General features: G+C 38.3%; 1 protein-coding gene across 2 annotated transcripts in view; it reads right to left on the reverse strand.

Moving 5' to 3' along the window:
• Positions 1-17,392, reverse strand: part of LOC5569186 (protein Gawky) — a 34,768-nt gene that overhangs the window by 12,646 nt on the left and 4,730 nt on the right. For both annotated transcript variants that reach the window (XM_021845363.1, XM_001652719.3), the window contains exon 2: positions 11,084-11,866. The gene's annotated coding sequence lies outside the window, so the exon portion shown is untranslated. The remainder of the gene's footprint in view (positions 1-11,083; positions 11,867-17,392) is intronic.

Raw genomic sequence — 17,392 nt, forward strand, 5'->3', positions numbered from 1 at the left:
CGTGAGATTTTAAGCACGCAACTCACCAGTCAAAAAATCATGGATGAGTCGGCTCACCTTTTTGACTCATTGTCTCGTATTTCCACAGTTTACTCATACACGTAAACAACAACATTCGGGTTTCACGAGTTTTTGACGGGTTTGCGACTGAATCTTCGGTTTGAGTTGATTTTGCATCAAAATCTCAAGCGTGAGATTTGCGAAGCAGATCTCCAATGAATTTGCTCTCACGGGAGAGCGTATTGGTTGAGATTTAAGTGTGAGCCTGTCAACACTGGTTTCAGGCGATCATTTCAGTTCGTTTGGATCCCACCGGAGACTACGACAAGGTTCAATATGTCGCTAGAAGGTGTTATGCGGAAAGCTGGGGTACGATTTTTACGAGATCCAGTTAATTTGTTTGCTTTGCGGATGATATGGACGTTGTCGGCCGAACATTCGAAGAGGTGGAAGACCTGTACACCCGCCTGAAACGCGAGGCAGCGAAAGTTGAACTGGAGGTGAATGCGACCAAGACAAAGAACATGCTAGTAGGTGAAGCCAAGCGCAACATGGCTCGCCTAGGTAGCAGTGTTACGATAGACGGGGATACGTTCGAGGTGGTCGACGAGTTCGTCTATCTTGGATCCTTGCTGACGGCTGACAATAACGTTAGTCGTGAAATATGGAGGTGCATCATCAGTGGAAGTCGGACATACTATGGCCTCCAGAAGAAGCTGCGATTAAAAAAGGTTCACACCCACACCAAATGTACTATGTATAAAACGCTCATAAGGCCGCTAGTCCTCTACTAGAGATGGTCGGGTTTCACATTTTTCAAACCCGAGCCCGACCCGTACCCGACTTATTTTATTCCTTCAAACCCGGACCCGACCCGAACCCGAGACAAAAATTTAAAAGCAAACCCGGACCCGATCCGAACCCGAAAAATCTTCGCTGTTCAAACCCGAACCCGACCCGAAACCCGAGAAAGTTTTCTAAGAAAAACCCGAATAGAACCCGAGTTCGAAAAGATGATAAATTTATCGTTTCTGATGCATAGGGAAGCTTTCCGGTTGTTACTTTGTGAACAATTATCCCCAAACCCGACCCAAACCCGGCTAAACCCGACTTTTTTCAAGCCCGAACCCGACCCGTACCCGATATTGTTTTAACCGTCAAACCCGACCCGAACCCGAACCCGAAAAAATAAAAATTTTCAAACCCGAACCCGACCCGAACCCGTCGGGTTCGGGTTCGGGTCGGGTTTCGGGTTTGAAAACCCGAGACCCGACCATCTCTATCCTCTACGGGCATGAAAAATGGTCGATGCTCGAGAAGGACTTGCAAGCACTTGGAGTCTTCGAACGTTGGGTGCTTAGGACGGTATTTACCGGTGTGTGGCGTCGAAGGGTGAACCACGGGGTCGTTCAACTCTACGGCGAACCCAGTATCCAGAAGGTAGCCAAAGCTGGAAGGATACGATGGGCAGGGCATGCTGCAAGAATGCCGAACAGCAACCCTGCAAAGATGGTGTTCACTTCGGATCCGATTGGTACAAGAAAGCGTGGAGCGCAGCGAGCGGATCAAGTGCGTATCGATTTGGCGAGCGTGGGGCAGAACCAAGGATGGAGATATGCGGCCACGGAACAAGTATTGTGACGTGAAATTGTTGATTCATCGTTCTTTTTGTGGTATTCAGTTGGAGCTGCCTGACAGTTTTACTTGTCAAGGCTGAACCCTCGGTCTGGCTTTTGCCAAGTTTCCCCTCTACTAGAACCAATACTTAGACGGACTAGGCCAGTGGTCTTCAACCCAACTGATTTTGAGGGCCACTTCTATACTTTCAAAATTTGATGCAGTCCATAAGGAATACTAAGGCTAATACTTCTTTGATCCTAAAGCTCTGAAAAAAAGTTTTAGAAGTATTGATGTGGTCAAACACCTTGATTCACATGAGTTTTGTAGATACATTGAGCATGCAGAATATTTTTAAATTGTCTATAAAGTCCTAACCTAAAATATGCTATATCTTGGAAAAACAATCTGAGGTCTCCGGATATCACTATACGACTAGAGACGGAACGATATTAATATATCGATACTATGACTTGAAAGCAATAAAAACGATAAAAACTTAAAGTGATCGTCGTAAAATATCATTTCATATATTGTCGCGTCACCACCCATCCGGATCGCGCCAGTGAAACTCGCGACGCACCTCAAGTTGCCGCTTTTTGAAATCAGTTTTTAAATGTGGCGCTGCATTCTTACGATGTTTATGAACACAGCGCGCTATTGAAATATTAGTCGCGACGCTTGAAGATTGACAAAATAATAATTAAAAAAAGGTTTGTCCTTATTTCTGCCGGATCTATTATATCAAACTGGAATTTAGCAGAATCAGTATAAGCCCAGAAAATTTGAATGCGCAGCAAAATATCTGATTTCCGTCTACCCCTAATAGAAATGCTTTGGTTTATGATCCAAAAACTCGTACTTAAAAGTCTTTTTAAATGGTGAAAACATCGCAATAATGTTTCTTAGCATATCATCAAACCGGGAATATTTGTGAAATACCGGGAAAAAACGGGAGAAAACCGGGAATTTGAAATTGACTTTTCACTGGCCACCCTGATTACAGTTTTGAAGAGCCGTGACATTTTTTTGTTTTGAACGGTCATGGTTTGCTTTGGATTTTGATGGTCGTGTTTAAAAATGTGAATGTACTGTGTTTGCTACAGTACATTTTCCATCCCTGGTTAGGATAAACGAGTTGCCACCTGTGCAGTGCTTATGTTGCACATGTGGACGCGACGCCTCTGCAGGAAACAAATGACAGTGTTGAGTGTAGTCGTATCGTTGCATAGGTTTTTCTGAATGCTCCCCGTTAGTTCATTATTGCTCTTGTTCGTACTGAGGGCAGACACATAGGAAATGTTCCACCTTGTTGTGTGTATTGCAAGTAGTGCGAATTCTATGGAAAGACAAGCCTTCTATGTTGTGCGATAAACAGGTGTACCCAGTCCGCAGTCGGGAGATGATCCGCTGTTCTTTTAATGAAATAACGTCGGTCCATGGTTGGGTACTTCTACGTAGATGACACGTGCTCTGCTGGGACCATTCGGTTGCCCAATGCGCGTTGACGGACTTGGTTATCCATCTTTTGATAGCCTGGAGAGGAACCTTGTTTGTATACCTTGTTGACGCGTATCGTATCGTAACGAAATACAGGCGCCAAAAACAAGAAGTGTCCGAGCATACACTGCCCATAACTGCATATTTGTCACATTCGACAAAAGTAGGCATTGAGTAAATGGAACACCAAGTGTGCAAAATTTCTAAAAATTACGAATCACTCAAAAGTGCTTATTTGAGGCTGAAATTTTGTCGCATATTGGGTGAATAGTCAGAAAAAAGTTGATAGAAATTTCATTGCTAGTATATTACGAGGCTCATTTAAAATCTCAATGTTACTGTTATGTGGTTACAATTACCATCAGTGCACCAGATTCCGCCCATTTAAAGGAAGTTATGTGCTCAAACGTTTATTATAAAATAACTATTGCAGGGTGACCACCAAAATCCAATTTTCAAATTCCCGTTTTTTCCCCGGTTTTCCCGGTATATTTTTCAGTATTTTCCCGGTTTTTATTTGTGCTAGTAAGTAGATTTTTGTCAGTTTTTGCTCACTTTGGTAGCCTTTTTTTAAAGCTACTGAACCCATATTTTTCAACAATACGCTACTTGCTTAGGTGTATCTTACTGTCAAGACAATTGCCCCAGATGCCAAAGTAAACCATCCAGGGTCCCAAACAGTCAATGAGGTTGAAGATATTTCCACAATTTCTAATCCTTCGATTACTTCTTCATGAGAATGAAAGGTTCTCTAAACCAAATAAGTTTATGATGAAAAACAGGATAGATAAATAACTTTATTTGAGAGATTTACCGGCCGGCACATCTCTTGAAAATGAAATGAAGCCACACAAGTAAAAGCATGTATCTGTACTTTATTTATTCTTAGTCGATTAGTTAGCTTATATCATATTACAAGCTCTTATAAATAAAGGATTGTTTTCAATAATATCTGGACTTATTTTCAATGCGATATTTTTGAGTGCTTAAATCTTCTGAAGTTTCTCAACTTCGATGTGAAACTTTAAGTTAAATAAGTTATAGAGAAGTCCAAAAAATGTTATCCCTGACATTAAGAGGAAATATTAAAAGTAAATCGAAACATCGTTAACCATTGTTAAATAAAACATTTTAAAGAATAGTCAAGTCAAATCATTAATATTTGATAAGACATATTAAATGTACTATTAGTGGTGCACCTAAGGGAAAACAGCTGAACTGTCTGATAAAATCATAAAATATGTGATTTTAACTAACCAGTCCTTCTATCATTTAAATGTATGAAATTACGATTTATTCAAAAATTCCCTGCAAAAACCCTTGCACCAATATTAGGAACACTGTTCCTTTAGTGGTGGTATGTTTTAAGCATGGTTCCTTCAACGGCGCAATCCATTGATTGCTTATGGGACCCTGCACTATGGGTACTGTTGCACCACTATAGGTGCAAAGAAGCAAAATTTTCGAGAAAAATAATTGTTTTAAATAGCTTAGCAATTCAATTACGTGTATATTGTTCGATTGCTTGTCTCATTTTCGAAACGTAGATCATAGAAAAATATTACATAATCATTTATTAGAGAGGAACATGTCAAAACACACTACCTCCTCTAAGAAAGCATTTGCCCTATTTGTACAAATTCATAGATGTTTCGTTACAATACAATCAAAGCTGTTATTTCAAATAAATAATTTTTAATGATTTAGAGAGTTTAGAGCTCAAAGATATTTGTTCAAAATCGATTTTCCCGGTGACCGCTTCAAATTCCCGGTTTTCCCGCTTTTTTTCCCGATGGATTCAAATTCCCGTCTTTTTCCCGCTTTTCCCGGTTCCGTGGCCACCCTGCTATTGAGTCGATGACTTCACTACTATTTTTATGTCACAATGTAGCTCCAAGTATGAGTACTCAGCGGAAAAATGAAAAGAATTTGAAAAAAATAATTTTTTTGACTCTCCACGGTATTAACTCGAAATTGTCAAAAATGTCGAATGTGACAAATATGCAGCTATGGGCAGTACAGGGCTCCCCCTACTTTTCGAAAATGAAGATTCGTACGAATAAAGTGGTAAAAGCAGAGTAGTTACAAGTGAAATTGAGCTCTTGAAAATTTAAGATGACATTGATTCATCCTTACCTAAATACGAAAATTCTCATTGTTTTTCTCTACATATCGTTTTATTAATTTAACTTCGATGTTTTGAGCTAAATTACGCAGTTTGACATGCTTTAATGGGCTTTACTTCTCTATGTTTTGAAACGTCTTTTTATTCTTAAGGTTTTGAGCAAAACATATAGATGATAGAGTATAGTTTACTCTACTAAAGATTAGAGCATTTTCTGGTATCAAGGTAACTGCTATATTAACCTTCCGTCAGTCGCTCAAAAAAAAGTTACACCAGCGGTCGCATCGTGTACTGAGTACACGCGTAGCATTTTGATCATAAATCTAAAACTAGACAAGATAGAATATTGATGTCTTGGGCAAATTTCTTCAGTTCAGCGGTACCAATCGGTCGGTGGACAAATGAAACTTTGAAAACATCCTCACCCTTCAGTGGCCATCGGAATGTGTCCCGGGGGAACCGATGAAGTGGACATTTCGCAATGCAACATCTCGAACACAAATATCTCAGGATCTAGATTTTTTAGCTAGATGGTGTCTTCGGCAAAGTTGTTCAGTAGATCAAGGACTAACATGTGATAGGCTGCTTGTTTCGGAATTTTGTCACCAGTTGGCGCTAGTGAGCATGTAATTTTTCAAACACGGATATCTCAGGATCCTGATCACCTAGAAAGATGCGGTCTTCGACAAAGTTGTTTAACAGGCCAAGGACTATCATATTATAGGTAATCTAACTTGAAATTCTGCCATCAGATGGCGCTAGTGAGCATGCAATATTTAAATCACGAATATCTCAGGATCCCGATTTTTTAGAAATATGGTGTTTCCTGCAAAGTTGTTCAGTAGTTCTAGGGCTAATATGTGATGATCTATTTAATTCGGAATTCTTTCACCAGATGGTGATGACAGTTTTTGAACATAGATCTCAGGATTCTGATTACCAAGAAAGTTGACGTCAACAAAAGTGTTGAGTACGTCATGGTCTAGCATGTGATAGACCACCCAACTTGAAATTCTACTACTAGATGGCGCTTGTGAGCATGCTGTATTTCGGCAAAGCTGTAAATTAGATCAAGGACTAAGCATGTGATTGATTGATTCGCAATTCTTCCACAACATGGTGCTAGTGATTATTAGAGCGGTTCAAAATTAAAAAAGTTCGAAAATCCAATCTCCCATATTTTTGTTATTATCACTACCATAAAAATAGTGTTCTGTGAAATTTTCAGTTCCTAGGTGGTTATTAAAGACTACGTAGGTTTATATGCAAGTTACTATGGAGAAATAGAAAAAAAAATGTTCCAAACACGTCAGTACTAGATTGTAAGTAAAAACTTATCATCACATAATAAAAAGTCATTCTTCAAACTATAATAAAGTAATTTACTAAAGAGATGAATTCATTCCAACTTATGGACCAATGCACGTGTTCACCAATTTGACGTTTGAGCGGTGCCGAATTCACTCGTTGCCATGGTCACGTAAATAACACGGCACCACTCAAACGTCAAATAATGAACTCGTGCATCGGTCCATAGGAGAAGAGAAATTCATGAGTTTGTTTGCTTTTATTTAGCTTCATATGGGATTATAGCCCTGCAAACATAAAAACAAAAATCCCAAACAATTTAGCTCAAAAGGGATTTGTTTTTTCAGGAACATCCTTCATAAGGGTTTGAAGAATGAGTTTTCACTATGGGATGATAAATTTGTAATGTATTGTTAGCATTACAGTACTAACGTGTCTGGAACATTTCTCAAAATTTTTCCATAGTAATTTTCATATAAACCTACATTGTCTTTAGGCAACCTTTAAATCACCACCGAAAAAGCTAAAAACAGAACACTATTTTTATGGTAAGGATGATAAGGAAGATGTGGGAGATTGGATTTTCAAATATTTTTATATTTTGAATAGCCCTAGGATTGTGTATTTTGTTCGAAAGCAGATATTTCAGGATCCTGATTAGAAAAATAAAATTAGATTAGAAAGACGGCGTATTTGATGAAGTTATTGTATATATCACGGGCCAACGTATGAGAGGTAAAATATACTCAAAGTTCGTCCATGTTCAATTCAAAATGCAGAAGGATGCTAGATGTACTTCCATCAGTCTGCGCTAGAGGTCCTAATTAAAATTTTTCTGATACAGAATCTCGAGCTCACTCCCTCCTAAATTTGTTATGATATAGCATTAATTATGAACAAAGTATTGCTGTTTGCGTTTGACGTGCAAATCCACTCTAAGTGGGCTTCAAATACAATAACACAAAGTAACCAAAGGGTACTAAGCAACCATGATCCATATCACCGCCAACCTAGCAAAGAAAATCAATCTTTGACATCGCCTTCCTTGTTAAGAATCTTACCGCGTTTGGTGTTCCCGCATTTGATATATGCATTCCTCGACTGTGGCTCTCCAGGTCCTGGTGCACCTGGTCAATCCACCTAGCTCGTTGCGCCCCATGCCTTCTTGTTCCGACCGGATTCGTAGCGAACACCATTTTTACAGGGTTGTTGTCCGGCATTCTTGCAACATGCCCTGCCCAGCGTATCCTTCCAGCTTTAGCTACCTTCACTATACTGGGTTCGCCGTAGAGTTGAGCGAGCTCGTGGTTCATCCTTCGCCGCCACATGTCGATCTCCTGCACGCCGCCGAAGATCGTCCTTAGCACTCGGCGTTCGAAAACCCCAAGAGCTTGCAAGTCCTCTTCGAGCATAGTCCACGTCTCATGCCCATAGAGGACTACCAGCATCATTAGCGTTTTGTACATCGTGCATTTGGTGCGGGGGTGAATCTTTCTTGTCCGCAGTTTCTTCTGGAGCCCATAGTAGGCACGACAGTTGAAAACATAATTTTCATGAATATGCAATCACGATCCTAGACATTTGGGTTGAAAATACAGCATACTCAGTATCACCATCTAGCGGAAAAATTCCGAACCAGGTGAGGCCCATCACAAGTTTGTACTTGATTTACTGAACCATTTAGCCGAAAACTTCATCTTTCGAAGTAATCGGGATCCCCTCAGATATTACCAATCATAAATATACATGCTGACGAGCGCCACCTTTGCCGAAGATGTAATATTTCTTAGTAATGAGGATATCTCAGGATCATTTTTTTAGGAGTCAAGATCCAAAGATATCTGCGTTACAAAAATAGCATGATCACTAGCACCGTTTTGACGAAGAATTCGGAATCATATGTCTAGTCCTTGATCCTTTAAACAGCTTTGCTGAAGACTATAATATAGCTATCCTGAGATTTTTTAAAATTTCCCTGCAAACAGACGCCTGAGAAGGTAACTCAGGTAGTGTGGGGATGCCGCGCCAACGACGACCCACTAAAACCAGCCGATGCACTGTTCTTGAGCAATTCTTGTTGAATTGCTCAAGTGGTGCACAGTGCATCGACATTCCCTTGGCCTCAGACCCTTATCTCCCCGGAATAACCCTACGGTATTTCGGTATGGTGTTGCTATCGTGAAATAGCCGCGATCAATATACAGCATGCTCACAAGCGCCATCTAGTAGTAGAATTTCAAGTTGGGTGGTCTATCACATGCTAGACCATGACGTACTCAACACTTTTGTTGACGTCAACTTTCTAGGTAATCAGAATCCTGAGATCTATGTTCAAAAACTGTCATACTCACTAGCGCCATCTGGTGAAAGAATTCCGAATTAAATACATCATCACATATTAGTCCTAGAACTACTGAACAACTTTGCCGGAAACACCATATTTCTAAAAAATCGGGATCCTGAGATATTCGTGATTTAAATATTGCATGCTCACTAGCGCCATCTGATGGCAGAATTTCAAGTTAGATGACCTATAATATGATAGTCCTTGGCCTGTTAAACAACTTTGTCGAAGACCGCATCTTTCTAGGTGATCAGGATCCTGAGATATCCGTGTTTGAAAAATTACATGCTCACTAGCGCCAACTGGTGACAAAATTCCGAAACAAGCAGCCTATCACATGTTAGTCCTTGATCTACTGAACAACTTTGCCGAAGACACCATCTAGCTAAAATATCTAGATCCTGAGATATTTGTGTTCGAGATGTTGCATTGTGAAATGTGCACTCCATCGGTTCCCTCGGGACACATTCCGATGACCACTGAAGGGTGAGAATGTTTTCAAAGTTTCATTTGTCCACTGACCGATTGGTACCGCTGAACTGAAGAAATTTGCCGAAGACATCAATATTCTATCTTGTCTAGTTTTAGATTTATAATCAAAATGCTCCGCGTGTACTCAGTACACAATGCGACCGCTCGTGTGACGGGCCTGGTAAAAAAAAGTTACACGAGCGGTCGCACTGGTGTACTGAGTACACGCGTAAAAACTTAGGTTAGAAACACGAAGTTTTCGAATACTTTTCGTTGATATTTTCGAAAAATTTCTTCTCTACAAGCAAGAAGAAGAGTAGATCTTGGAATAGGACCAACACCCGGATCAATTTGAAGGGGTTTTCAAAGTGTTTTTCGAGTTTTCGCAAAGTGCGTGTACTCAGTACACTAGGGCGACCGACGGTGGGTTAAAAGATTGATTACCATTTTCGTCTACACATCATGGGTATTAACGATCGCTGTATCGTTGAGTTGAACAAATAGATAACTTTGTAGACATTCAAATTTTTTGATGCTGTGCTTTAAAATAGATAATTTTTCTGACCTCTAGTGAAACTCCTGATTTTGCATGACTTTGCATGACAGTATAAAAATTTATTCCCTGACTTTCCAGGTTTTTCCAGGTAGTTGACACCTTGTGTGCTTTTCTACATTCTTTTATGATAGGCAAAAATCTCGGGTTACAGATGGTATTGACAGAGTTGCTTTTGAGTAGCTGATTTACTGATTACACATCTTTTGGTGGTCTATCGGGTTTACTAGGAGCGTTTTCTGAGGACTTTTTCTCGATCACTACAAAGGAACTGCTGATGTAGAGCTATGAAAAACCATAGAATTGATCAAAACCCAATTTCCGGGAAGCTCAGTTTGTTCAAGTCTCGCTAGGATCATAGATAGCAGGCGTAAACTGTTCAATATTGCGCAGTATCTTGCGTAGAGCCAAGCTTAACAGCCTGGTAAAATTTTTACTATATACGGTGAATCTGTGTGCTCCGTGAATGATATGGATAATATTAGCAGAATACATGTGGATTTGATAACCCACCTGAAAACGCAGAGGAACATAAGTTTGGTTTGAGAGAGGGCATCATAAACAAAGTGGCTACATGCTGGTAGGTGGAACTTCGGGTGACAGGACTTGTCTATAAGGTAACCATGTATCAAGATATACGGGGATACTTCCACGGGGATACTTCCAAGGAGATAAATGAATTCGTTTTCCTGTAGAAACGGTGTTCGCGTCAGATCTAATTGTAACAAGAAGGCAAGGAACACAGTCATCTAGGCGGATTAAACAGGTGCAAGATGATCTGGAGAATGTGGATTGCGACCGCGGATGGAAAGAGGCAGTCATGCATCGAGTAATTTAGCAAAATATGGTTTGCGAGATTTCATCAATTTCATTGCTGTTCCACCAAATAAATAAAAAAGTAATGGTCTTCTTCGTCTTCTACGTTCTCATTGGGGCAGAGCTTGTTTTTCAGCTTAGTTTGCAAGGAACACTTCCATAGTTACTAACTGAGAGCTTTCTTTGCCAAAGTTATAATTTTTAAGCATACAAATTGTCAAATACTTGAAACCGTTGTTTATTCACATGGTTGACTTACATTCAACTTTCCAACTAGTCGGATAAGCGATGGTAAGGAAAGAATCTTTAAAAATATATCACTAAAATGAATGCTTTTTTCTCTACTTACCGTGACTGTAGAGGTGTGTCGATCGTATGAAACTCTTATCCCAAGTTCCACCACAAACACCACTGCCTTTATCGCCTCAAGGGGTGGCTGCAATAGTGTCGCTCAGGAATAGTGTTTTACTGTTTTCGTCGACAGTGTTTCTCGTCTATTTTTACTGTTGTTTTTGTTTTCATCAGCAGAATATTTGAGAGTGATGTTTTGCATCCACACGACAATGGCGAGAAACAAGAACACCAGTTTTATTGTCCCTCGTATTCATTCAATTATGCAACTTTACGATCGTTTTGGTGTATTTGTGCTTTATCAGAAAAATCACTTTTGACTTAGAACACTGTTTATATGCACTTATTCATTGCAGAATTCACAAATTTCGCCGAAGGATCCAAGCATAATACACAATATTACTGAATATTAGTTGTCGTCAAGTGGACTGCTTCCCGTTCTTCGTATGTTTTTTTTCACTTGCGTCACTGGCTTCTCCCTTAATGCAATGTTCACTCTCGTTAGATTGGCAGACTGTACCGCACTTCCTATCCTTGAAAACACCGTAATGTAAGTTTTTCGCACTTTTATCCTATATATGAAATCAACTTTCCTTTTTTTATTCGGGTTCACTATACCGTTTTTAAATACTAATATACATCACATATTGAAATTTCTATTTTAGGGACATGAGAAGAGCAGAGCACTGTGAACGAACGGACAGCGAAAAAATCGCCTTCGCACCGCGCGAGACAGCAATGATACTGGTGTGGTGTGGTACGAATATCAGTGCTGCCAAATCTGAAATGATAAGAAAATGTATACGTTGTATTAAAGATTAATGAGTTCGGTTAACAATGTTTCAAAATGTCTGGCCTAGTCTACATATAATAATTTGCGCAAACTCAGCATAGCTTCGTGTACTTCACAATTGAGTCTTACCCACAACCCTATAATTCTATGACACCGAATTCTATTAGATACCTCGAGTTTACAATTGGGTACTTTGAATTATATTACCCCATGACTTCCCAAGAATTTCTTCCATGATTTTTGTTTAGGCCAATTTCTCCAGATCTGCTTTCAGAGATTTGTAGAAATTTCTTACAAAATTAAAGTTTAGCATTTATTGAATATTACATCCAAAAATACCTTTGAGAAACGCTAAGAAATTACTTCGGAGATTCCTTTCAATTTCATTCAGAAATATCCCCTGCAATGCTTTGTGAAATTACAAGACCTGATACAACAATTCTTAGAGCGTTGTCTCCAGGAAATCGCCGAAAAAAAAATTTCATAAATTTTTGGATAAACTTGTAAAATGCATTGGAAGGTATTGTTATTGAGTAAGTGTGTTGATTGATGTAATGTTCACTGATGTGGAACCTTGACGTTCAAGAATCCGTCATCGTAATCATCATCATCATCATTCAATTGCATTTTTTGTTCAAAACTTCTTATTCATTGAAAATGTGTTCACTGTGTTTCAGTTGGAGAATAGGCAATCTATTCACTGTAATAGTAAACACATTTTCGTGTAAATTTTCTCGATTTTGAACGAAATAACTGCTTTTGAAAATTCTGAAACCAATGACGGATCCTGCCCTTTTATCCCTTTAAGGCGAAACAGCTTGGTATCTAACTTCAATAATGTACCAACATTTACAAGGCACAAATTCCGCAAAAAAAAGCAACAAATGGGAATGCAATTTCTATTTTAGCTTTGTGCACTAGCATGAAGTTTTAAATAGGATCGATTTCATACGTTTGATATTTCTCACACATGGTGTCTGTAGATCACCATCACCTTTTAACTAACTCAACATTAACTAATTCACTTCAATACTGTAAGCTTGTTTGCAATTATGTTAATGGCTCGTTGGAGTATCAAAGTAGCCTGCTTGTTGGTTCAATAATGTAACTATTGATAAACAATCAATCAAACAATGATTTACATCCAAAAACCTTTCTTTAAGATTCCGATTAATTTAAGTAAAATCTGAAAACATTTGTTTAAGCACTTCTTATGCTAAATGCTTCAATTTCCAATCATTAAAAACATTGATAAAAGTCGTGGGCAGAAAGTGGTTAAACTTTTGTTACTTGAGAAATTATTCTAGAAATGTTTGAAGGAACTGCAGAAGAAATCTTGGAAAAAAACCTGGAATTATAACTTGAGAAATTTCATACGAGTTCTTCATGATGAATTTATGATTGAGATATTTGTGGAAGAATTCCACAAATTTATTGAGATATTTGTGGAAGAATTCTCGCTGAACTTTTCTAAAGGACCTAAAACAATGAGAGATTCTCTCCTCTATCGCTGATATTTCGCTCATATTTTTTTGAAACGGCTCATTCAGGGCCAGATTCATTTATACTTTTTCTCCGTCTTCAATTCTTCAAAGGCAATGAGTTTTATTAGGACCTCAAGAAGTGTACAATTCTGCTCTGTTACTGCATAAGGGTCCAACTGACATGAGCAATTTCTCTTCATCGATCCACTCTTTCGCTAAATAATATAAATCTGTAATAATTCTTGTTAATGAAGCAATATATAGTGAGAATCAATTTTCTGCGAAAAGAGCAACGGTGAAGAAAATTTGATGTATGCAGAGAAGCCCTTATTCTGAAACAATGCAGCATTACCACTTAGAACAAAAAGTTAATCATAATGGTACAAAATCGTCCGTAAAAGGGATAACAGTGCAATACTAATGTTTTTGTTAAAAAAAATAGTATGACACGAAAGACAATGTGCTTGATTAGCGTTTCGTACAAAAAAAAAAAGCAACAGAAGAGGTTAATGTGGCTCAGTTATTGTAGAGAAAGTACACAAAAAGAGCCTCTCAATGTTAGATAGGTCCTTTTGAGAAGTTACGCGATAATTCTTTTTTTTTTGTATGGTATTCAATTGAAGCTGCCTGACAGCTTAACTTGTCAAGGCTGAACCCTCGGTCTGGCTTTTTCCAAGTTTCCCCGATGTGTCTAGTTCTGGATCCGGATCATTCGGGTTAGCAAAAGGCAAACTGATCGTCACCAATAGTATTAATGTCCACTTCGAATAGATTAATTATTTGAAATGGGCATCAATTCTATCAATAACGCAGGATGTCCGTTGGATCACATCCGAGATATTATTGCGTCTATGCCATATGAATTATGACGCGGCTTTAAGCAAAAAATGCCAAAATGTGATACCACACTACAGGTTACGCCTTTGGTTTCCATCATATGGGCTAATGGATTATGCCCTCCCATCGCGGCAAGGTCGCATAACCAAGGGGAGGGTGAGAAGTTACGTGATAATTCTTATTACATTTTCAATAATAATCTCTGGTGGATTTCTTGTCTTGGAAGAAACTGTAAATGGATTTTTGAAGGAATCCATATAAAAAGACTGGAAATATGAAATTGACGAGGGATCTATTGAAGGGATTCTTAAAGGCTTTCCTAAAAAAAATCGTAAACGAATTTCAAAAACTCCGGAATACAACTTTATGTTTTTTCTGTAGATTTCCTGGAAAAATCGTTGGGAGAGTCAGAGAAAAAAATCTGAGGGAAAAATTTCTAAATAAAGCCCTGTGGAAATTACTGGAGATAGTGGCGTTTGAGTACTCACGCACGGACTTTCAACATTAAGATCTGGACAAATTTATGTAAAAATCTATTGGAAAATCACTAGAAGAAAATCTGAATAAATTCCTAAGAGTATCTTCAGATGACTTTTTGCTATGATCACTGTTTAAGGAGTCGTTTAAGGTATTTTAGAAGAAATCACTGGAAAACTCGCGAAATCACGAAGCTTTTCCTTGAGTAATCTGAAAAAAATGGAATTCACAGAAGAGTAGACGAAAAGGGAAAAAAGTGATTTTAGAACCCATTTTGGTTAAAAAAAAAAGTCTTTAGAGATCATCCATCAAAAATAGATACTTTTTAGAGACTAGCATTAAAACAGTGACCAGGACTCTGAAAAGAAACCTGCTACCAGTCCCGTAGGATGACACAATAATTTGCTCTCCCCCGATGACCGTAACGACTTTATCTTGTTTGGAATTCTCGAAAATGTACATTGTATAATTTCGATTATTCTGGCCAATCACGAAGTAGCAACTATGAATTCTGCGATCATCAGTGCTCATGCTCGTATGAGGTGTCGTTGCCACATTAGGTATACAATCTAAAATCATCGGCATTGGACAGTTTAAAATATTTGAGGGACAAGTTAACATTGTTTAAGGTGATTATGGAACGAAGCCACACCTCAAATTTTCAAGAGCACAAGACTTGAGAACCAAACAGCGCTCCGCGTTGAAAACTTATCTCATTTGTCACCACCAGTAAGCAAGCAATTTGATTGGTTTTCAACGCGAACTGTTGTCAGATTCTCCAGTCTTGTGCACTCAAAAATTCAAAGTTTGGCTTCGTTTTATAATCACCTTAAATAGAGAAGGAAGATATATGATCCTAAGAGCCCTTGAGGAACGGCGGACGCTACATAGAAAGACGATGTGATGCAGTCATCAATCTTAATGGATATTCTACTACCAACAAGATAAGACTGAATTCATAATAGAAAGGCACTACTACTGATTTTGTCAAAAGCAGCGAAGAGATCAATATAATTAGGGGGAGATACCCCAGTACCGGACAGCACTCAATACCGGACAAAGTCGAAAAATTGAGAAATCATGATCTAATCAAGATGGTGTATTAGAAGAAAAGAAAGCTCTTATAGAGATTAATGTTTTCACAGAATAACACATCCTTAAAATATGCATGCCTTTTCAAAAAAGTTGAGATGTTTGAAAATTGTTGAAAATTTTACGTATCGCCATAAATTTGAACCTAATTAGTAGTTATTTTGAATATGGCAAAATAATTTGGATCACGCAAGCATGGACTAATACAATCATGATTTGAAAGAATTAATATATTTTGTACCATACTTGAACTAAAAATTTAATATGGTTAAACTACAATTTTGGCCCTGCACCTCCTATCGCCCAATTTCGGACAGCTTGATTGTTTACAAGATATCTTTTTAATTTTCGCACCAGTGTCTCAAAATACATTCATTTTCTATGAATTTCATGGATCACGGTATCAAAGATGCAATAAAAACCCGAAGAATGAAAATTCGATTCTATAACATTCCCCAGAAAACCATTCCCCCGAAACCCGTTCCCCAGAATTCCATTCCCCAGAATCTCATTCCCCAGAATGTACCATTCCCCAGAATTTCACTCCCCAGAATGAACCATTCCCCAGAAAACCAATCCCCAGAATGGACCATTCCCCAGAAAAGTATATACCTACTCTACAGTTTTGAAACAATTTAGTTAAAAATACTTGAAAATGAAACTTCATACAAAGTTGTTTACAAGTACATGAGAAGATTAGCATTCATGCTGCTAATTATGAACACTTTACGCATAATTCAAATTTCATTTGCAAATGAACTATCACAGTAGTTTCACTTTTATTGGCACTTATGAAGACTGATAGATCAGTCTATAGGCAAACAGAATATCCAATATTTAATCAAAAGAATATGGAACTCATCACTATTCTGCACATAATAGAGCTACACCCTTCTTTCGGTATAGTAGTTTCCAAATGTATAATTTCTCATGTATGTCCAATTTTTACCAAATATAGTGATGTATCCAGCTTTTCATCAATGTTCTAGGAAGGTGCATCATAGCTTACCTTTTGAGGCCACCCCGAATGGAATAAAGACGTTCGTAGTTTCATATTATACGTTTCCGATATAACTATTACGTAAATTCGGCAAAATAAAAACGTAATATTATGCACATTAAAATGATACGCCCTTCTTTACGTCAAGTTCAAAAAACAAACAAATGACTTGTTTAATTTTGCACAAAATAGTGATGCACCCTTCTTTCAGTCTTATCCTGTTAACGATATAGGCAAAATGTTCCGTAAGGATACCAAATGACAAGAAGGCATTTGACATGATTGATTAAATGATCAAGGACCATTTGACATCATGGTCATTTGGCCAATGACCATTTGGCATAACATGAAGAACATCCTTTTTGAAAAGAAGGAGCATAAGTATGGCTGGATGGCAAATGACTTTATACCAAATGCCCTTATGCTATATGGGCTCTCCATCGATATATTTTGCCTTCTTCTTTCTGGCGTTACGTCCTCACTGGGACAAAGCCTGCTTCTCAGATTAGTGTTCTTATGAGCACTTCCACAGTTATTAACTGAGAGCTTTCTTTGCCGATTGACCATTTTTGCATGTGTATATCGTGTGGCAGGTACGAAGATACTCTATGCCCAGGGAATCGA

The sequence above is a fragment of the Aedes aegypti genome, chromosome 2 (assembly GCF_002204515.2).
Source record: "Aedes aegypti strain LVP_AGWG chromosome 2, AaegL5.0 Primary Assembly, whole genome shotgun sequence".
NCBI lineage: Eukaryota > Metazoa > Arthropoda > Insecta > Diptera > Culicidae > Aedes > Aedes aegypti.